The 23,378-nt window shown below is 38.8% G+C and overlaps 1 long non-coding RNA gene across 1 annotated transcript; it reads left to right on the forward strand.

Moving 5' to 3' along the window:
• Nucleotides 1-10,552: 10,552 nt before the first annotated feature.
• On the forward strand, nucleotides 10,553-13,032 carry LOC149493211 (uncharacterized). The gene is made up of 3 exons (XR_016322886.1): nucleotides 10,553-11,125; nucleotides 11,256-11,325; nucleotides 12,834-13,032. It is a non-coding gene; the product is annotated as an uncharacterized LOC149493211 (long non-coding RNA).
• Nucleotides 13,033-23,378: the final 10,346 nt, after the last annotated feature.

Genomic DNA, 23,378 nt, shown 5'->3' on the forward strand with positions numbered 1-23,378 from the left:
TTTGTAATCTACCAGTCCCTTGACCCTGCCGTTGATATTTTAGAAGATTACAAAACTTGCATTCTCTGAATTCGGAGTCAAGGCCCCAGTATATCATACAATTATTACAACAACAATCAATCTTTTCCACGAGTAATCCCAATCCCCGAACTAATTTTTTTGTCTGGTAAAAATTATCAACCATTGAATGGCCTTCAGGCAACATTTCTTTTGCTAACTGCACAAAATCATCGTAACACCTTTCTGAAAAATCGTGCTCCGCTTTCATGTGCAGTAATCATGCCACAACAGATAGAACTGAATGATTCTTGCATATAGGCCACAGTTCACTGTTAGCTGCACTTAGCATGCCAAACAATTGTTGTGCTGCATAGTTTGGCGATTCCTCCATATTATCCCAATGACATTCTACTCTACTCGCATCGATTACCATATCATTGATTTGATTACCATACTGAAATTGATAAGGCTGACCTTCTAAACTTACTAGAATAGAGTGGCCTGACCTACTAGAAACTCGAGGTTCACCATGATGTATCCATTCGTAATAATTGTCCACGAACCCATTTTTGCATAAATGAAGTTTAATTGTATCGATATCTAAGAAGGCTCTATTTCGACACTTCTTGTGATTACATAGACACCTCAACTTATTACCATCCAACAACTGGGATTACCAACTGCAAACTATATAAACGCCTCCAAAAACTCTTGTCTAAATATCCCATTGACCTCGTACCTCCAGTACATCCAATCTCGATTAGTCCGCATTTTTTTTACCTAATTAACACTGTGTTTATAAAGGGCAAATTACATGTAATTGCATTAGTCTAAACCATCCGTTAAAACATGCCAAATGTAATGTTCAATTTACACTCCTAACTTACTAAGGTTATTTTTATAATAAGGGTAACTATATATAAATGTAAACTCACTAAGTTCATTTATTTAATACTTTGGCACAACACAATCAAATCTCAAATAAAAACACACTTCAATAAACACTTCTATATCATACCAACATTCTCCAAAGACAAAATGGCCACTACTAGGCCTCCAACCCAAACGCATCATTCATTTCATAACAAAAAAAAAAAAAAAAGAATAATAACAACAATAATAACAAATAAAATGTATTATTTCATAATTATAAAAAAACGAATATGTTTATTTGTCATTTATTTTAGTTTCACAATTACATTTATTTGTCATTTATTTTAGTTACACAATTATGTTTATTTGTCATTTGTTTTAGTTACACAATTATGTTTATTTGTCATTTATTTTAGTTACACAATTATATTTATTTACTTACACATATATTAATTGATTTAGTTCTTTTTTTAACATTAATTAATAAGATGTAATTTTTTATTTCTCACTTTACTGTCACTAACGATGCAAAAGGATGTTCTTCAACTTTAATTTTACTAAGAATTTGGAAAGTGTTTAGAAATAAGTAGCAAATAATATGAGAATTTTTTATTATGTTTCTTTTATTATTTAGATATATTTAAAATTTTAAAAAAAAAATCGGCAGCACTTCAGCACAATACAATCAAATCTCAAATCAAAACACACTTCAATAAACACTTTTATATCATTGTGAACCCCTTCCCCAAAAGCACATAAGCATGTGATGCATATGATGAATGAGAAGAAATACACGTGATGTATGTGAGTCGCCACCTTGTTTAATTATTTTAGGGTAAACTAGGAAAAAACCCTAAGTGACTCCATTTTTAATTAACCTAGTTACTAGATTAATTATCCCAATGATTAAGGCACAATCTACGAACCCGAGGTGGGTCCCGAGACTATGTCATGTTGATGAACTAACCGATGGATGAATGCTTTGCAAGGTAAGTGATGGATTAATGAAATGTTTATGTGATTTTGATGGTTTCGACTTGCCACCCGGGGTGAAATCCCGAACGTGCCTACGTACTTCCGTTTGAATGGAAGATCAAAGTCAACGTAGTTCGATAGGCCTTCTTTGAAGGGCTTTGAATGGGTATGCTTTATGCATGAGTGTGTATGCTTTATGCATGATTTTGTGTATGCTTTGTGCATTTTGTGTGTATGCTTTGTGCATGATTTTGTGTATGCTTTGTGCATTTTTGTGTGTATGCTTTGTGCATAAGTGTGTATGCTTTGTGCATGAGTGTGTATGCTTTGTGCATAAGTGTGTATGCTTTGTGCATGATTTTGTGTATGCTTTGTGCATGATTTTGTGTATGCTTTGTGCATGATTTAATGTATGCTTGGTGCATGATTTTTGTTTAGGCATTTTGCCAAAAGATCGATTGATTCGATTAGGCGTTCGTCGCCAAAGAAGTTGGTTTTAAGGCATTTGTGCCAAAATGGTTCATTTAAACGATTTGTCGCTTAAAAGATTGATTTTAAGGCCTTTGGCCGAAAATTGGTTCATTTTAAGGCATTTCGCCAAAAATGTCGATTTTACGGCTTTGAACCGAAAATGGTTGATTTTAAGGCATTTTGCCAAAAATGTCGATTTTAAGCGATTTGTCGCTAAAACGGTTGATTTTACGGTTTTAAGCCGAAAATGGTTGATTTTAGGCCTTTGGCCAAAAGGTATTATTTTAGGCAATTAGTTTGCCAAAATGTGCGATTTAGGCTTTGATGCCACGATTATCAATTAATCGGGCGTTCGAGCTTAATCACAATTTATTGTTGAAACGTGATTGATTAAGGCTTTTAGCCACAATTATTGATTAATTGGACTTAAGCCAGATTTATTCGAAATAAGGCGATTGAACCGTAGTTATTAATTAACTAGGCTCTTTAGCCAATATTGTCGGATTTAAGCTTAACTACCACAATTATTAATTAATCGGGCGTTAAGCTTAATCATGTTTGTTTTTATTAAAGCAGTTTATTTACCAAAAAATAATGACGTGGATGCATTTATGCAATTGTAGAATTATTAAGAGTAGAAGAGAAATATGCATGAAGTGCTAACATTAAATAGGCAGAGTTTTGTTTACATACCTGATTTAATCGACGACCGCTTCTTAACTCCCGATTAAGCTCCTCGCTTAGGAAATATTAATTAATTTTAATTTGTTTAATTTTAATGTCCAAATATCACAATAAAAATGCAATAAAAAATTAAATTAAATGCAAAAAGCGGTAAAGAAAACGCAAGGAGCGTGAGAGGGAGAAGGATTCGTCCGTCAAAACGGACAAGGTGTACCAAAATTAGGCTGAAAATGGCCTATTTATAGGCCAAAATCGGACCCAGGGCGGCAGGTGCCGCCGGGCTGGGCGGCAGCTGCCGCCCAGGAGGCTTGGCGGCAGGTGCCGCCTGGGAGGGCGGCAGCTGCCGCCCTGTCGGTGGGGCGGCAGGCGCCGCCCATGCGGGGCGGCAGGTGCCGCCCAGTCGGTGGGGCGGCAGGCGCCGCCCATGCTGGGCGGCTGCTGCCGCCTAGGCGGTGGGGCGGCAGGCGCCGCCCAGGCTGGGCGGCAGCTGCCGCCGTGTCCGGCGGCCGGCGCCGCCGTAGCTGGTGGTGGCCACCATGTCTCGCTCCGGGAGCTTTTTTGGGAGTTTCCGACCTCCAAAAATCATTCCGGGACCGGTTCTGCGATCCTCGTGAAATTCCGGACGTTTTAAGTACCATATTGGCATACTTCCAGTAAATGTCCAAAATGGCCTCCGGTCCGGCCGGACTGTTTGCACAGTTGCTGTAGCAAAGTCAAAGTTACTGTAGAAAGAGGTTGACAATAGTTGGTTGTCTGAAAAATGATTTATGGGAGTCGGTGGTTGTCTGAAACGCAAATTTTGAGGATGTTGCCTCTTAGAGGACTTGAAAAAATGTTTTGCCTCTTAATGAGGGCTTGAAAAGAGATTTTGCCTCTTAGAGGACTTGAAAAGATGTTTTGTTTTATTTTTGTTTTTTTCTTTGAGAACCAAGGGTCCACTTAAAGTCGAAATGATCAAATGGCTTGGTTTTGGATGAAAAATGGTTGGCTATTGGTTAGGGTTTCACCCTAGGTTTTATGTAAAAAGAGGTTGACAATAGTTGGGTTTCACTCTGGGTTGTGTATGTTAACACTTGCCCCTGAATCCGACTTGGAGGATTTCGCCCCCTGTTTGATGCCTTTATTAGCTGAAATAGAATTTCTTCTTAATGAAAGACTAGAAATTCCGTGATTACTTCTGTGATGGGAGAATGGTGAAGGTTCTTATCACTTCTTGCCCCCAGAATGGTGCTGACCATGGAATACTTCAAAACATTGGTGTTGTACTTATCTAATCGATTGAGGAATCAAAGAGAACAAAGCCACTTATATGACTCGAGGAAACAGACAATGTTGATGACATCGCTCGTCAGAAATGATCGAAGAAACGATGGTCCGAGTGGAGACGAGGTATTAAAGAATTACCTCTCAACGATTATGTTTGACATTTTTAGGGTTATTTTGGAAACCCCGGGGATTGAATTGACATTTTCCTTTCTCTGTCTCTTGGAATGACTCAAATAGTGACGAACTTTTGAGAGTGACTCGATTTTTGTGACTCGTTGTGGAATGACCACTGGTGATGGAGACTTGACTCATTGGAGACTCGATTTAGAGACTCAAATTTTTCTTGTAGTGAAATTTGACTCGAAGGAACTCAGTGATTCCTGGAAAAAATGATTTATATACTCCCAAGGAGACTTTTGAAAGCACTTTTTTTTTTTTTTTTCGCCTTAACTTTTGCCTAGTAGCCGCCCTTTCGGGTTTTCGACTCTAGCAGGCTCTTTGCCCTAACTTTTGCCTAGACCGCCCTTTCGGGTTTTCAGCCTAGCGGGCTTAATTCTTGCCTGAAGCCGCCCTCTCGGGTTTTCAATTCCAGCTTTTATTTTTCTTTTCTTCTCTTTTTTTTTTTATTTTTTGTTTTATATTGGCAAAGAGAAAATGCTTTTTATGATGCAAACTTATGTTTGTGACCGCGCCTTTGTGGCTGCCTACGTATCTGCAAGAACTCTTCGGGGGATGGGGAGAATCAGGTCTTTCGTAGTTCCTTCTGGGATGCGAACTTCGTGCTCGGCTGGTGCGGAATTCATCTCCGACTTGATGTTAGTGCGAAATTCCTTTCCGTCTTGGTGCGGAATTTATTTCCGACTTGGTGCGGAATGACTTGCTGTTGGGGCAAAATTCAATTCCGACTTAATGCTGATTGTGGAATTCATTTCCGATTTGATTTCTTCAGGATTCCTTCCTGGCTTGATGTCTTTGTGGGAGTCCTTCCCGGCTGGATGTTGATGCAGAATTCATTTCTGTTTTGATTTCTTCGCAGGATTCCTTCCTGGCTTGATGTCTTCGCGGGATTCCTTCCCGGCTTGATGTCTTTGCAGGATTCCCTTCCTGACTTGACGTTGATGCAGAGTTCATTTCTGACTTGATTTCTTCACGGGATTCCTTCCCGGCTTGATGTCGTTTGTGGGATTCCTTCCCGACTGGATGTTGATGCAGAGTTCATTTCTGACTTGATTTCTTCACGGGATTCCTTCCCGGCTTGATGTCCTTGCGGGATTCCTTCCCGACTGGATGTCATTGCGGGATTCCTTCCCGACTTGATGTTGATGCAGAGTTCATTTCTGACTTGATTTCTTCACGGGATTCCTTCCCGGCTTGATGTCGTTTGTGGGATTCCTTCCCGACTGGATGTTGATGTAGAGTTCATTTCTGACTTGATTTCTTCACGGGATTCCTTCCCGGCTTGATGTCCTTGCGGGATTCCTTCCCGACTGGATGTCATTGCGGGATTCCTTCCCGACTTGATGTTGATGCAGAGTTCATTTCTGACTTGATTTCTTCACGGGATTCCTTCCCGGCTTGATGTCTTTGTGGGATTCTTTCCCGACTTGATGTTTTTGCGGGATTCATTCCCGACTGGATTGTTGAATCAACTTATTGACTCGAGCTCTAGGCGAATCTGACTTTGTTGTTGTAGTGGTTTTACCACTGGTTGACTGAAATATGACTTGTATTCATCACAAAGAGTTTTGAATACCCACATTGTGGTGGTAACTTGATTAGCTTGAAGAAGCTTTTATGCTTTGAGTTTGTGGCTTCGCCATGTTTGAATTCTTGAGGTTAATTTGATTCCTTTTCTTGAACTTTATCTTCCTCTGAATGTGAAACTTATTTCCTCAATGGTTCTCCTCTCCATAAGGAATTTTGAGGAGACTCTTCCTTTTCCTTGTTTTGAGAAATGGTCCTTGTTTATTAAGGACACTTGTATTTGTGCCATGCTTGGCGCTTGATTTTCAAGGTGTTTGTTGTCATCCAATTTGTGGAAATGACTACTTTTAACTTGCTTTTTCAAAATGTGAGCAGCCGCTTGGTCTTTGTCCTTATGGCTGAAATGATTTGTCCTCTACCCTTGATGGGCTTGAATTTGTCGGAGAGTTTGTAGTTGACTCGTTCTTGACAACTTGATTTCCTGTAGCTTTGATTTCTTTCTTTTGTGCAGAAGTTCCTTTTGACCCATTTTTTTCTTTTTGCTTTGTTTGCTTCCTTTTGACCAGGGGTTCCTTTTGTCCCGTTTTTCCTTTTGCTTACTTAGAAGCAGCCTCTCCATAAAGAATTTCGAGGCAACTTGATTCTGAGATGACTTGAGTAGTGTATGGATAGCATTGCGACTTCGTGCAGACCCAACCCAATTCCAAGCATAACTTCTTTATTCTGTTGCTTTTAAGCTCAAAATTCAGACACCTCTCTATCGGAGCATCTTCCATCCTTGGGTTTTCGGAGAAACCATTCTGGCCCTAACCCCTTCAATCGGCTTTGTCTCGGTACTGTTTGAAATCTTGCGTACCCTTTGCTGGATCCTTTCCATGATTACCCTTCAAAACTTCCCCTTTGATGGTGCTTCTTAAGATGCCCCCAGCTTTGATTGATGCAGAGCAAATGAATGGATGAATGCATTTTTCTTTGCCAATTTTTATTATCTTTTTTTTTATCATCATTTTTTTTTTTTTTTTTATTTTTTTTTATTTTTTTGTGCTTTCACAGGAAAAGATAGAGAGAGAGTATAAACATGATTGGAACGTAAACTGATCCCTTTTTATTGATAAGACAAAATTTGTGTACAAAAGACACTTATATTTACAAATTTGAATTGAATGAAAACTTGAATGGAAATGAAAATGAAAAGAGAAAAGAAACTAGGCCCTAAAAGATAGACTCTAGGTGGACTATGATGGACTAGGATCGGATTGACTGTAGTGACTTTGTTCTTCTTGATGCTTCAATCAATCAGACATGTTGTTGTTGGTCTTGAACAATTCTTTTGTTCTTTTGGAGGTTTGATCTCAACCTTCTCAGACAGAAACTTCATTCATTTCTAAGAAAAGTTCGAAAGGATCGAACGATTCTTGTTCAGCAATTTTTTTTTGCATTAATCCGAATGGTTAGGCAAGGGATTGGTTGTTATTCAGCTTGCTCTTGGGGATGATAGACCCATTGTCAACCAGGTCTTGTAGACGGTTTTTCAAAGTCCAGCATGATTCGGTCTTATGCCCATGTCCTTGATGGTACTCACAGTATTCATTGGCTTTGAAATTCCGGGGCAGGGGGTTTGGTAATGGCCTTGCTTCTAAGGGCTTCAGTAAATTTGCTTTCATTGCTTCTCGGAATACCAAAAGGATTGGCATGCCGAGATCAGTATATTGCCTCCTTGGCTGATTGTTTCCCAAATTCCCAACACGTAAAGGATTCGTGGGGATTATACTGGCTATTTCATTTGTCTCACTAGACCCAGCATGATTCTGCTTCTTGTATGAGTCTTCTTTGAGCCGACCCAATTGGATTAAGTCTTCCACCTTAGTTGCAGTCGCAATGAGCGATTGGAACGTAGGCAAGTACTGTGTTTGAAGCTGTGACTGGTAGACAGGCAGTAAATTCTTGATTATTATGTCAACTTGTTCCTGTTCAGAGGGTCGGTTGATCATTTGAGCAGCTTTGGCTCTCCACCTCGAAAGGAACGAGGAGAAGGGTTCATTGCTCTTTTGTTTAGTGGTTTCCAGCTCCCTCCGGGTAACATCCACTTCGATATTATAATGATACTGCGTGTTGAAAGCATTGCATATGTCCTCCCAATTCTTCATTTTGGAACGATCCAAGCTTACAAACCATCTTAAAGCAGCACTAGTCAAAGATTGCTAAAACAACTGAGCAAGGAGCTCGCTGTTCAGGCCAAACGGGTTGAGGGCAGCCACATACATTTTCAGGTGCGTTTTGGGACAAGTGGTTCCGTCAAACTTATCCATGTTGGGCATTTTGAATTTTGTTGGCAGCCTCGCTTCGGGGAACAAAGACAAGGAGTCCATGTCCACCACTTCCTTATGTGTCTTGAGGGCAGTAATAGACCTTTCCAACAGTTCTAATTTTTCTCTCATTTTCTGAGCTTCCAGCTCAGAAGCAGTTCTGGAGGGCATGTCATCCAGGTTAAGGGTAGGGTTTGTTGGTTCAGCAGCAGAACCCTGATTGGAGGTAGCAGTTCCACTTCCCCCAGCGAAAGCCCCATTTCCATTACCACCACCTAGTTCAGCTATTAGGGCAGTCCTCTAGGCAGCCAATGCTTCATTCATTCTAGCCTCCATTCTGGCTTCCATTTGTTCAATGAGGTTTTGGATGTCAGACAGTGATGCCATTGGTGCAGTTGGGGTTGTTGGACTTGTAGGTGAGAGCTCAGTTGGTGTTTCGAGTACAGGTGGTTTTTGGAGGGGACCTGTGAAAGGACATAGTCAAAACGATTAGACTATCCTATATAAGGTGTTTCCATATGGTATGTGAGATAGTGTGAGGTAGGGTAGTGTATGGGTAAAGTATTTGGACTTGACCCTTGTGATGTGGGGTGGTATGTAAGGTAGAGTGCTTAGGGCTGGACACCTCGACTTTTCGAAAGGTCCTAAGTTCTCAAAGAAAATTTTTTGGGCCTTAGGGGCCAAAATGTGAATTTTTGGGCCTTTGAGGCCAAAAATGTGAGTTTTTTTTTATTATTTTTTATTTATTTATTTATTTTTTTTGAGCCTTAGGGGCCAAATTGAGAATTTTTTTGGGCCTTAGGGGCCAAAATGTGAACTTCTGGGCCTTTTGGCCAAATCGGGAATTTTTGGGCCTTTGGGGCCAAATCGGGAATTTTTGGGCCTTTGGGGCCAAATCGGGAATTTTTGGGCCTTAGGGGCCAAATTAGGAATTTTTTGGGCCTTACGGGCCAAATAAGGAATTTTTGGGCCTTACAGGCCGAGATTTGAATTTTTGGGCCTTACGGGCCGAGATTTGAATTTTTGGGCCTTACGGGCCGAGATTTGAATTTTTGGGCCTTATGGGCCAAATTTGGGAATTTTTGGGCCTTTGGGGCCAAATCGGAAATTTTCGGGCCTTCGGGGCCGAATTAGGAATTTTCGGGCCTTCGGGGCCAAATTAGGAATTTTTGGGCCTTACGGGCCGAGATTTGAATTTTTGGGCCTTATGGGCCAAATCGGGAATTTTTGGGCCTTTGGGGCCAAATCGGGAATTTTTGGGCCTTAGGGGCCAAAATGTAAGTTTTCAGGTCTTAGGGACCAAAAATGTGAATTTTCAACTTTGAAATGGAAAAATTTTTTTTTATGCGTGAAGTATGGGATGAATGCGTTAATGCACACAGCATCACAACATAATTCATTTTTAACGGAATGATTCAGCATCATCGGGTGCATACAGTCCTAAAGGATAGGTTCTATAGGCTATGACACAAATAGAGAATTGGCTTATTAAGGGACCCTTGAACCTTGAGTAAGGATATACCTAACCACATGTGAAACAAAGAGTTTCGCGTGGGTCCAACGGTACGCATACTCATGGGCCACCTCCAAAAGGATTAGAGATGGTTTGCGGTAACAGGGAGGACGCTTTGGTTGTCCGTCGGCATAATCAAAGAGACCTGCCGATCAGCGCTACTTGCTATCCAGACTCAGAAGTTTGAACAGAAGAGAAGAAAATCATTTGAAGTTCATTTTTTATGCAATGGAGAAAAAGATTCTCAATCGTGCAAATAAATCAACAAGTTTTAATGCCTTAATTAAATTTTTCAATTAAGTTCAAATTTCCTCATCAAGTATTCTTAAAGAAAGAACACTTGATTCGTGCTAGGATACCCTGCAAAACAAAGCGTTGTAAAATAATACCCTAAAGAAGGGCGGGTTAATTTACACAACAATCGCAGTCCGCTTTATGCAAAATGATTACATAATTCCCCAGCAGAGTCGCCAAACTGTGAACCCCTTCCCCAAAAGCACATAAGCATGTGATGCATATGATGAATGAGAAGAAATACACGTGATGTATGTGAGTCGCCACCTTGTTTAATTATTTTAGGGTAAACTAGGAAAAAACCCTAAGTGACTCCATTTTTAATTAACCTAGTTACTAGATTAATTATCCCAATGATTAAGGCACAATCTACGAACCCGAGGTGTAACGCCCTATTTTTTTCTGTGTTGAAATAGTAGTTTATCTGTCTGTGAATAGTACTATCGGTCCGGGAGTCGGTATTATTTTGGTCTAGAAAAATTATTATATATAGGTAATAGGTTCTATCACATTTTTGGAGCATGCATGCATGGTTTTTATGGGTAGAAAGTAAGTAATGAATATTTTTGGAGAATTTTAGAGAATTAGTGCGTAGTGACTTAAGGTGTGATATTAATGAAGGAAATTAGAGGCAATAGTTGTGTGGATGAAATTTGAAATGGTGTTAGATTAATTAAGGAACTTCAAAGAATTATTTTTATGGAGTAAATTTGAGAATTTTGTTGTGTTACATAATATTTTGAAGGAATTTAATTTGGAGAATATTTGTAGCCATTAGATTAGATTTACATTCAATCCTAGCCATCCAATTTTTATGGAGTAAATCATTATCTCCTCCATTAATTGGGCAACACTATCCTTCTTCTTCTTTTCCTACGTCTTCTTCTTCTTCTTCTTCTTCTTCTTCTTCAATTTTTCCTTAGTAAACACATCAAAATCACCCATACAACTTGAGTTAATTAAGACATATTAGAGATTGAAGCTAGAGAAGTAATATTTGGTGACTAATTTCAAGGAATTTGGTGATTTTTCCTACTTGGTAAGTGATTTTAGGATAAGGTATTTATGTTGGGGTTTAGAGTTTTCTTTAGCATATACATGCTAAATCATGCTCCACTTCTTCTTTTGTTTGTGTTTTCTTTGTTTGATTTTGAGTGTCTTACATGTAGAGGGTGGAGAGCCTTCCACCAAGGATAAGGGCAAGACCAAAGCTTGAGCTTGTTAAAGCTTGGTTTGAAGGTTAGTGCAATTATACTTTCACTTGTTTAAGTTGTTTTTACATGGTTAGGCTTTTGAATGAATTTTGGGAATTTTGTATGTATTGGTTAACTTGCTGAATTCATGTTAGATATGTTCTGCCGTGAGATTAGAACTCATTTTCGACCCCTTTATACTCCCCATCTGTTTCTGACTTCTTCATGAAAGTTGCAGCTCTATTTCTTAGCTTTCCAAAACATATTTTTATGTCTAATTCCAGTACTTGTAGCTCAACTTATGATTTAAATACCAAAACTGGTTCTGTTATGGTGTCTTACCAGTATATCCGAAATCATTGTCCATTTTGACCACATAAATGGCCAAATAACGTCTTATGTTCTTCATAAAAGTTTTAGCTTTACTTCTTGTCTTTCCAACCCATCTTCTTGTGTCCAATTTGGCGATACATAGCTCAACTTATGGCTAAAACACCCAAACTGACTCTGTTGTGACAGGCTCCAGGTATTACTCAATTGAGTGCCCATTTTGACCACTATAATGACATTATTAGGTTCTGAGTTATTCATAAAAGTTGTTTCCCTGTGTCTTGAGAATTCTCTCGTTCTGGATTGGTTTCATTTGAGTGTTTGGTGAAGTAGGAATTCAAGAAACATTGGACTTGGTTCTGCTGAATCAGGTCTGATCTGTTGGTCTGTGTTCTGAGCTTTTGTTTGCTATCTTACTCTTTGATCTGGGCTGTGGTCCCTTCTGAACATTTGTAGCATTTTGGCTTAGCTTTCTAATGAATCTAATTTCATTCAATTTGGAGACCCATAACTCAAATTATGTGTTAAAAACCCAGCAAAGGTCAAGTTTATAACAATGCTGAAAAGTTCTTGATTTATGTACTTTTATATTATATTAAGTATATATACATTTATAGTGTTTTGAGTAAAATATTTGAACTGATGAGTACTAAATGAAGAGGTTTTGATTAAGAATTATTGCTTTTGTGAAAGAATGCTTTTGATTTAGGCTCTACTATGCATGATTGAGACGTAGTATGATGAGATGGATTTTCTTATTGTGAAGCTATGATCATATGCTAGGGTTATCAACCCTTATAAATAGGCGGACGCGCTTATTTGTGTGATGGGGTGGTGCTTTCATAGGCCACGGTGGTGCTTTCATAGGCCACGATTGTGTGATGGGGGTGGTGCTTTCATAGGCCACGGTGGTGCTTTCATAGGCCACGAGTATGTGATGGGGGTGGCGCTAACATAGGCCACGATCAAATCTGCTTATGTTCATTCTGTATGAGTATGAGCCTTAACGAAAAATGAAATTTTATTGTTGCTATAAAAGAATGAAGACATATTTGTATTTATAATCTTCTCATTGCTTTCAAAGTATTTGAATTAAATGAATGCGATTTCGGTATTTATATAGTTGAGTAATTTAAGTTTTGCCTTGGCTATTGTTAATTAAATTGTTGGTTATTTAGCACCACTGAGTCTTCCACTCAGCGCGTTGATTTTTATCACGCGCAGGTTAGGAGCGGAGGGTGTTCTTCAAGACCAGAGGACGAGCATCAGAGTAGATATCACATCTTGGGTAGGATATTTTGTAAATGGTGATTTTTGGCATGTATATAAATATTGTGTTGTGAACGTTGGATATAATAAGTTTGTCATGTATTAAGAGTTATGATTATTTAAAGAAATAACACCTTATTATATTTTTGGTGTATGATGATTAGAGATTCCTTGAAAAGAATGTGTTTCGAATATTATGCGTATATTGATGGATATTTAGAAGTGCTTGTAGTATGTTGTTGAATTGGAGGTTTGGGGGTTTAAAAAAAAAATTGGAAGTGTGTATATTTTCTTTGTGTGGCAAGTAAATTTTTAGGGGAAACTCTTGTGAAATTTTCGTAGGAATTTTCTTAAACATTATTTTTGTAAAAAAAATAAAAATTAATAATACAAAAAAAAACTGGTAATTACTTGCCTCCTTATGAAAATTTAACCACTTCTAATTTGTGATCTAGCTTTTATAGTGACATAAGATGGTGCTCCGGCACCGATTGTGGCATCCACCGTCTGGTTCTCTGAGATTGGTCTGTGGGTGTTACAATTTTTGGTATCAGAGCATAGGTTTAGACAATTCTAGGAGATATGATTTGGTATGAGAGTTTATCCACTTTGGAGTAATGATATAAGTGATTTAAGTTAAATACATGCCATATTAGTCTGTTGTGGGAATTTCTCTCTGATGCGACTCCGCTGGTCTTTGTAGGTGTTTAGTGATGTCTCAGAACTTGCCGGATGAGGAGGTGGATAGTTATGCCCCTCCAGAGGGTGCTATGGTAGAGGGTGATATGCCAGCTGGTGGTGTCGCTGGTGGCATTCTGGGTTCCGATGCAGTGCGTGCCTCGGTTGTAGGGCAGGCTACTATGGGTCCTGCGGGGCCTAATCAGGGTGATTTGGTACAACAGTTGGTAGCTGCATTGAGGCAAGCTGCGGGAGCTGTTCCCCAGACTCCAGTCGCACCAGCCCCTGTTCCAGTTCATACCCCGGTAGAGAGATTGAGGAAGTATCGTGTTGAGGATTTTATGGGTCGGAGAGATGATGATCCTTCTGCAGCAGAATTTTGGCTCCAAGCTACAGAGAGGGTTTTGGACCAGATGCAGTGTACTCCTGCAGATAGATTGATTTGTGTTGTTTCCTTGCTAAAGGAAGAGGCTTACCTATGGTGGGAGTCTATGGTGAAGACAGCAAAAGCTGAGGATGTTACTTGGGATTTCTTTCTCTCTGCTTTTCGGGAGAAATATGTAGGGGAGTTATACACGGATCAGAGGATAGCAGAGTTCCTTGAGCTTAGACAGGGACGGATGACTATCTCCGAGTATGAGCGAGAGTTTCTGCGGTTGAGTAGGTATGCTTGTAAGTTGGTCCCTACTGAGGCAGATCGGTGTAAGCGGTTTCGGAAGGGGTTACTGGATGAGTATAGGATGCACTTGACATCCCAGCCCCACACTACATTAGCTGGTTTAGTGAAGGCTGCTACAGAGCTTGAGCTTATTCGGAATGAGAGACAGGCTAGAGGTCAGAGGGCCCAGCAGAGTAGTCAGTATAAGAGATTTCAGAGTGCTACATCTGGACAGACTTTAGGGGTCCAGTCTAGTAGCAAGAGATTTAGAGGCGGACCGCAGATGGGGGTCAGACCAGGTCAGACAATTGGTCGGGGTATATATACGAGACCAGCTCCTCCGGCTTCATCTGTTGCTAGTGGTGGAGGTACTGCAGGGTTAGGTCTACCGATTTGCATTCACTGTGGCAGGAGACATGTGGGAGTGTGTTGGGGCATTAAACCTTGCTTTCGATGTGGATCCACTGAGCATATGATCAGGGATTGTCCTATGACAGTGACTAGTCCAACTCACCAGGTTGGGAGGCCAGCTCCCTATGGTCAGAGAGGCAGAGGTAGAGGCCGTAGTGAGGGCTCTGGTACGAGGAGTGAGAGACCAGTTTCTGAGACTGTGGAGAGACCCGAGGCTAGAGCACAGGCGAGGGCTTATGCCATCAGGACCAGGGAGCAGCGGGATGCACCGGATGTCATCGCAGGTACCTTCTCTATCTTTGACACTTTTGTACTTGCTTTGATTGATCCGGGCTCCACGCATTCATACATATGCATCCCTGTGGGTAGATTGGGTAGTATGCATGCTGATACATTAGAGCACAGCGTTGAGGTAACGAGCCCTTTGGGTCAAAGTGTAGTAGTTAATCGGGTGTATAGAGATTGCCTTTAGTCATTCATGAGTATGTATTTCTAGGTGATTTGATAGAGTTGCCTTTTCAGGAGTATGATGTGATATTGGGTATGGATTGGCTGTCTAGACATGGGGTCATTGTTGATTGTAGACTTAAGAGGATTACACTCCAGACTTCATCTGGTGAGGAGATTATAGTTACGGGTGAGAGGTCGGATTACCTCTCTAATTTTATTTCTGCTTCTTCTGCTAGAAGACTGATCCAGCATGGTTGTGAGGCCTACTTAGCCTGTGTACTTGCTCCAGAGTCAGAATCTCCTAGTGTTCATGATATACCCACAGTATGTGATTTTTCGGATGTGTTTCCAGAGGAGTTGCCTGGTTTACCTCCTGAGAGAGAGGTTGAGTTTGGTATTGAGGTTATGCCTGGTACTGCACCGATATCCATTGCTCCGTATCGAATGGCACCTGCTGAATTGAAAGAGTTAAAAATACAGATTCAGGAGTTGCTTGATAAGGGTTTTATTCGTCCTAGTGTATCTCCATGGGGTGCTCCAGTATTGTTTGTAAAGAAGAAGGATGGCTCACTTAGATTGTGTATTGATTTCAGACAACTTAACAAAGTTACTGTGAAGAATCGATATCCATTGCCTCGGATAGATGATTTGTTTGATCAGTTGAGAGGGGCTAGTGTATTCTCGAAGATAGATCTAAGATCAGGTTATCATCAGCTAAGGGTGAAGGGATCAGATGTACCTAAGACTGCTTTCAGGACACGCTACGGTCACTATGAGTTTTTAGTGATGCCATTTGGGTTGACTAATGCTCCAGCAGTGTTTATGGACCTGATGAACCGGATCTTCCATCCTTATTTGGATCAGTTTGTGGTGGTTTTTATTGATGATATTTTGGTGTACTCTCCGACTAGAGAGGATCATGATCACCACCTACGAACAGTTCTACAGACCTTGAGAGACCGACAGTTATATGCCAAGCTCAGTAAGTGTGAATTTTGGTTGACTGAGATTGCTTTCTTAGGGCATGTTGTTTCTGCCAAGGGTATTCGGGTGGACCCGAAGAAGATTGAGGCAGTGCTTGATTGGAAGCCACCTACGAATGTTACAGAAATTCGAAGTTTCTTAGGTTTGGCTGGATATTACAGGAGGTTTGTCAAGGGGTTTTCTCTTATTGCAGCCCCTTTGACTAGACTTCTCTGTAAGGATGTCCGTTTTGAGTGGACTGATAGATGCCAGAGTAGTTTTGAGCAGCTTAAGGCGATGCTTACTGAGGCTCCAGTTTTGACACAGCCAGCTCCAGGCAGACCATATGATGTTTATAGTGATGCTTCGCATAATGGTTTGGGTTGTGTGCTTATGCAAGAGAGCAAGGTGATTGCTTATGCTTCCCGACAGCTTAAGCCACATGAGAAAAACTACCCTACTCATGATTTGGAGTTAGCAGCTATTGTGTTTGCCTTGAAGCTTTGGAGACATTACTTGTATGGTGAGAAATGCCACTTGTATACGGATCATAAGAGCCTTAAGTATCTGCTTACGCAGAGAGAGCTTAACTTGAGGCAGCGCAGATGGTTAGAGCTACTTAAGGACTATGATTTCACTATTGATTACCACCCGGGTAGAGCTAATGTCGTGGCAGATGCACTCAGTAGAAAGGCATTAGTTGCTCTTCGTGCTATGAATGCACGCTTATCTGTGACTAGAGATGGTACTCTTGTAGCAGAGCTGATGGTGAAACCTAGCCTACTACAACAGATTAGAGATGCACAGCAGGGTGATGAGACTATTACTTTGTGGAAAGGCCTAGTCAGAAAGGGTGAGAAAAAGAGATTTATGATTAAAGATGACGACTACTTGTACTTTGGGGATCGAATTTGTGTGCCTAAAATGACAGAGCTGAGAAAGAGTATCTTAAAGGAAGCTCATAGTAGTCCTTATGCTATGCATCCTGGCAGTAATAAGATGTATCAGGATTTGAAATCACAGTATTGGTGGCCGGCGATGAAGAGGGATATCACAGATTATGTGTCGAAGTGTTTGACGTGCCAGCAAGTGAAAGCAGAGCATCAGTTCCCTTCTGGTTTGTTACACCCTACTGCTATTCCAGAGTGGAAATGGGATAAGGTTACAATGGATTTCGTGACTGGATTGCCTTTAACTCCTAAAAAGAAAGATGCTGTATGGGTAATAGTTGACAGACTAACTAAGTCAGCACATTTTCTTCCTGTTAGGACCGACTTCACTATGGAGCAGTATGCAGAGCTTTATATAGATGAGATAGTGAGATTACATGGAGTTCCTTTATCCATCATTTCAGATAGAGATCCGAGATTTACTTCTAGATTTTGGAAGAAGCTACATGAGGCCCTGGGTACTAAACTGAATTTCAGTACAGCTTTTCATCCTCAGACAGATGGTCAGTCAGAGCGGGTTATTCAGATTTTGGAGGATATGTTACGAGCTTGTGTTATTGAGTTTGAGGGTAGTTGGGAGAAGTACATTCGACTTGTCGAATTCGCCTATAATAACAGTTATCAGTCGAGTATTCAGATGGCCCCTTTTGAAGCACTATATGGTAGGAGATGTAGGACGCCACTATGTTGGTCAGAGTTGAGTGAGGGCAAGATTATAGGTCCGGATTTGATTCGGGACACAGAGGATAAGGTCAGAATTATCAGAGATAGATTGAAAGCAGCTTCAGATCGTCAGAAGTCCTATGCCGACTTGAAGAGGAAAGATATAGAGTATGCAGTGGGAGATAAGGTTTTCCTTAAGGTATCTCCGTGGAAAAAGATATTGAGATTTGGAAGAAAGGGTAAGCTTAGTCCTAGGTTCATTGGTCCATATGAGATTATTGAGCGTGTGGGTCCATTAGCCTATAGACTAGCTTTACCACCAGACCTGGACAGGATACATAATGTTTTCCACGTATCTATGTTGAGAAGGTATCGGTCCGACCCATCACATGTGATAGCAGTGGAATCTATTACTATTGAGCAAGATTTAACTTATGAGGAAGAACCGGTGAGGATACTTGCTAGGGAAGTCAAGGAGCTAAGGAATAAGAGAATTCCTTTGGTAAAGGTTCTTTGGAGAAACCATAAGACCGAGGAAGCTACATGGGAAAGTGAAGACATTATGAGACAACAGCATCCTCAGTTATTTAATTCAGGTGAATTTCGAGGACGAAATTCTTTAAGGGGGGAAGAGCTATAACGCCCTATTTTTTTCTGTGTTGAAATAGTAGTTTATCTGTCTGTGAATAGTACTATCGGTCCGGGAGTCGGTATTATTTTGGTCTAGAAAAATTATTATTTATAGGTAATAGGTTCTATCACATTTTTGGAGCATGCATGCATGGTTTTTATGGGTAGAAAGTAAGTAATGAATATTTTTGGAGAATTTTAGAGAATTAGTGCGTAGTGACTTAAGGTGTGATATTAATGAAGGAAATTAGAGGCAATAGTTGTGTGGATGAAATTTGAAATGGTGTTAGATTAATTAAGGAACTTCAAAGAATTATTTTTATGGAGTAAATTTGAGAATTTTGTTGTGTTACATAATATTTTGAAGGAATTTAATTTGGAGAATATTTGTAGCCATTAGATTAGATTTACATTCAATCCTAGCCATCCAATTTTTATGGAGTAAATCATTATCTCCTCCATTAATTGGGCAACACTATCCTTCTTCTTCTTTTCCTACGTCTTCTTCTTCTTCTTCTTCTTCTTCTTCTTCAATTTTTCCTTAGTAAACACATCAAAATCACCCATACAACTTGAGTTAATTAAGACATATTAGAGATTGAAGCTAGAGAAGTAATATTTGGTGACTAATTTCAAGGAATTTGGTGATTTTTCCTACTTGGTAAGTGATTTTAGGATAAGGTATTTATGTTGGGGTTTAGAGTTTTCTTTAGCATATACATGCTAAATCATGCTCCACTTCTTCTTTTGTTTGTGTTTTCTTTGTTTGATTTTGAGTGTCTTACATGTAGAGGGTGGAGAGCCTTCCACCAAGGATAAGGGCAAGACCAAAGCTTGAGCTTGTTAAAGCTTGGTTTGAAGGTTAGTGCAATTATACTTTCACTTGTTTAAGTTGTTTTTACATGGTTAGGCTTTTGAATGAATTTTGGGAATTTTGTATGTATTGGTTAACTTGCTGAATTCATGTTAGATATGTTCTTCCGTGAGATTAGAACTCATTTTCGACCCCTTTATACTCCCCATCTGTTTCTGACTTCTTCATGAAAGTTGCAGCTCTATTTCTTAGCTTTCCAAAACATATTTTTATGTCTAATTCCAGTACTTGTAGCTCAACTTATGATTTAAATACCAAAACTGGTTCTGTTATGGTGTCTTACCAGTATATCCGAAATCATTGTCCATTTTGACCACATAAATGGCCAAATAACGTCTTATGTTCTTCATAAAAGTTTTAGCTTTACTTCTTGTCTTTCCAACCCATCTTCTTGTGTCCAATTTGGCGATACATAGCTCAACTTATGGCTAAAACACCCAAACTGACTCTGTTGTGACAGGCTCCAGGTATTACTCAATTGAGTGCCCATTTTGACCACTATAATGACATTATTAGGTTCTGAGTTATTCATAAAAGTTGTTTCCCTGTGTCTTGAGAATTCTCTCGTTCTGGATTGGTTTCATTTGAGTGTTTGGTGAAGTAGGAATTCAAGAAACATTGGACTTGGTTCTGCTGAATCAGGTCTGATCTGTTGGTCTGTGTTCTGAGCTTTTGTTTGCTATCTTACTCTTTGATCTGGGCTGTGGTCCCTTCTGAACATTTGTAGCATTTTGGCTTAGCTTTCTAATGAATCTAATTTCATTCAATTTGGAGACCCATAACTCAAATTATGTGTTAAAAACCCAGCAAAGGTCAAGTTTATAACAATGCTGAAAAGTTCTTGATTTATGTACTTTTATATTATATTAAGTATATATACATTTATAGTGTTTTGAGTAAAATATTTGAACTGATGAGTACTAAATGAAGAGGTTTTGATTAAGAATTATTGCTTTTGTGAAAGAATGCTTTTGATTTAGGCTCTACTATGCATGATTGAGACGTAGTATGATGAGATGGATTTTCTTATTGTGAAGCTATGATCATATGCTAGGGTTATCAACCCTTATAAATAGGCGGACGCGCTTATTTGTGTGATGGGGTGGTGCTTTCATAGGCCACGGTGGTGCTTTCATAGGCCACGATTGTGTGATGGGGGTGGTGCTTTCATAGGCCACGGTGGTGCTTTCATAGGCCACGAGTATGTGATGGGGGTGGCGCTAACATAGGCCACGATCAAATCTGCTTATGTTCATTCTGTATGAGTATGAGCCTTAACGAAAAATGAAATTTTATTGTTGCTATAAAAGAATGAAGACATATTTGTATTTATAATCTTCTCATTGCTTTCAAAGTATTTGAATTAAATGAATGCGATTTCGGTATTTATATAGTTGAGTAATTTAAGTTTTGCCTTGGCTATTGTTAATTAAATTGTTGGTTATTTAGCACCACTGAGTCTTCCACTCAGCGCGTTGATTTTTATCACGCGCAGGTTAGGAGCGGAGGGTGTTCTTCAAGACCAGAGGACGAGCATCAGAGTAGATATCACATCTTGGGTAGGATATTTTGTAAATGGTGATTTTTGGCATGTATATAAATATTGTGTTGTGAACGTTGGATATAATAAGTTTGTCATGTATTAAGAGTTATGATTATTTAAAGAAATAACACCTTATTATATTTTTGGTGTATGATGATTAGAGATTCCTTGAAAAGAATGTGTTTCGAATATTATGCGTATATTGATGGATATTTAGAAGTGCTTGTAGTATGTTGTTGAATTGGAGGTTTGGGGGTTTAAAAAAAAATTGGAAGTGTGTATATTTTCTTTGTGTGGCAAGTAAATTTTTAGGGGAAACTCTTGTGAAATTTTCTTAGGAATTTTCTTAAACATTATTTTTGTAAAAAAAATAAAAATTAATAATACAAAAAAAACTGGTAATTACTTGCCTCCTTATGAAAATTTAACCACTTCTAATTTGTGATCTAGCTTTTATAGTGACATAAGATGGTGCTCCGGCACCGATTGTGGCATCCACCGTCTGGTTCTCTGAGATTGGTCTGTGGGTGTTACACGAGGTGGGTCCCGAGACTATGTCATGTTGATGAACTAACCGATGGATGAATGCTTTGCAAGGTAAGTGATGGATTAATGAAATGTTTATGTGATTTTGATGGTTTCGACTTGCCACCCGGGGTGAAATCCCGAACGTGCCTACGTACTTCCGTTTGAATGGAAGATCAAAGTCAACGTAGTTCGATAGGCCTTCTTTGAAGGGCTTTGAATGGGTATGCTTTATGCATGAGTGTGTATGCTTTATGCATGATTCTGTGTATGCTTTGTGCATTTTGTGTGTATGCTTTGTGCATGATTTTGTGTATGCTTTGTGCATTTTTGTGTGTATGCTTTGTGCATAAGTGTGTATGCTTTGTGCATGAGTGTGTATGCTTTGTGCATAAGTGTGTATGCTTTGTGCATAAGTGTGTATGCTTTGTGCATGATTTTGTGTATGCTTTGTGCATGATTTTGTGTATGCTTTGTGCATGATTTAATGTATGCTTGGTGCATGATTTTTGTTTAGGCATTTTGCCAAAAGATCGATTGATTCGATTAGGCGTTCGTCGCCAAAGAAGTTGGTTTTAAGGCATTTGTGCCAAAATGGTTCATTTAAACGATTTGTCGCTTAAAAGATTGATTTTAAGGCCTTTGGCCGAAAATTGGTTCATTTTAAGGCATTTCGCCAAAAATGTCGATTTTACGGCTTTGAACCGAAAATGGTTGATTTTAAGGCATTTTGCCAAAAATGTCGATTTTAAGCGATTTGTCGCTAAAACGGTTGATTTTACGGTTTTAAGCCGAAAATGGTTGATTTTAGGCCTTTGGCCAAAAGGTATTATTTTAGGCAATTAGTTTGCCAAAATGTGCGATTTAGGCTTTGATGCCACGATTATCAATTAATCGGGCGTTCGAGCTTAATCACAATTTATTGTTGAAACGTGATTGATTAAGGCTTTTAGCCACAATTATTGATTAATTGGACTTAAGCTAGATTTATTCGAAATAAGGCGATTGAACCGTAGTTATTAATTAACTAGGCTCTTTAGCCAATATTGTCGGATTTAAGCTTAACTACCACAATTATTAATTAATCGGCCGTTAAGCTTAATCATGTTTGTTTTTATTAAAGCAGTTTATTTACCAAAAAATAATGACGTGGATGCATTTATGCAATTGTAGAATTATTAAGAGTAAAAGAGAAATATGCATGAAGTGCTAACATTAAATAGGCAGAGTTTTGTTTACATACCTGATTTAATCGACGACCGCTTCTTAACTCCCGATTAAGCTCCTCGCTTAGGAAATATTAATTAATTTTAATTTGTTTAATTTTAATATCCAAATATCACAATAAAAATGCAATAAAAAATTAAATTAAATGCAAAAAGCGGTAAAGAAAACGCAAGGAGCATGAGAGAGAGAAGGATTCGTCCGTCAAAACGGACAAGGTGTACCAAAATTAGGCTGAAAATGACCTATTTACTGTAGCAAAGTCAAATTTACTATAGCAAAGTCAAATTCACTGTAGAAAATTTTATTATTCACAGTCCGGGAAAATTTGCTTTTTGAGCCTCAAAATTTGAGTATTCACAATCATACCAACATTCTCCAAAGGCAAAATAACCACTACTAGGCCTTCAACGCAAACGCATCATTCATTTTATAATAAAAAAAAAAGGAATTATAACAACAATAATAACAAATAAAATGCATTATTTCATAATTACAAAAAAAAAAAAAAAGGAATAAGTTTCGTTTCACAATTATGTTTATTTCTCATTTATTTTAGTTACACAATTATGTTTATTTGTCATTTATTTTAGTTTTACAATTAAATTTATTTACTTATACATATATTAATTGATTTAGTTCTTTTTTAAACATTAATTAATAAGATGTAATTTTTTATTTTTCAATCAATTCAACACCAACTAAAATTTTAAAATTGCATTACATAAAATTACATATATAATTTTGCCTAAATTATAAAAAATTCCAAATTATCTTTACAATAGCCTTGATTTTCTTTTTTCCTTTCGTCATTCTTTTCAATATGCACACAATGCAAAATACCAACTAAATGACAACTACAACAACTAAAACAATTAAATAACAACTTATTTTTTGTCATGCAACTTCAAGAACAACAAAAAAAAATAGA

The sequence above is a fragment of the Jatropha curcas genome, chromosome 10, assembly GCF_041381405.1.
Source record: "Jatropha curcas cultivar XTBG-Jc1 chromosome 10, XTBG_Jcur_1.0, whole genome shotgun sequence".
Lineage (NCBI taxonomy): Eukaryota > Viridiplantae > Streptophyta > Magnoliopsida > Malpighiales > Euphorbiaceae > Jatropha > Jatropha curcas.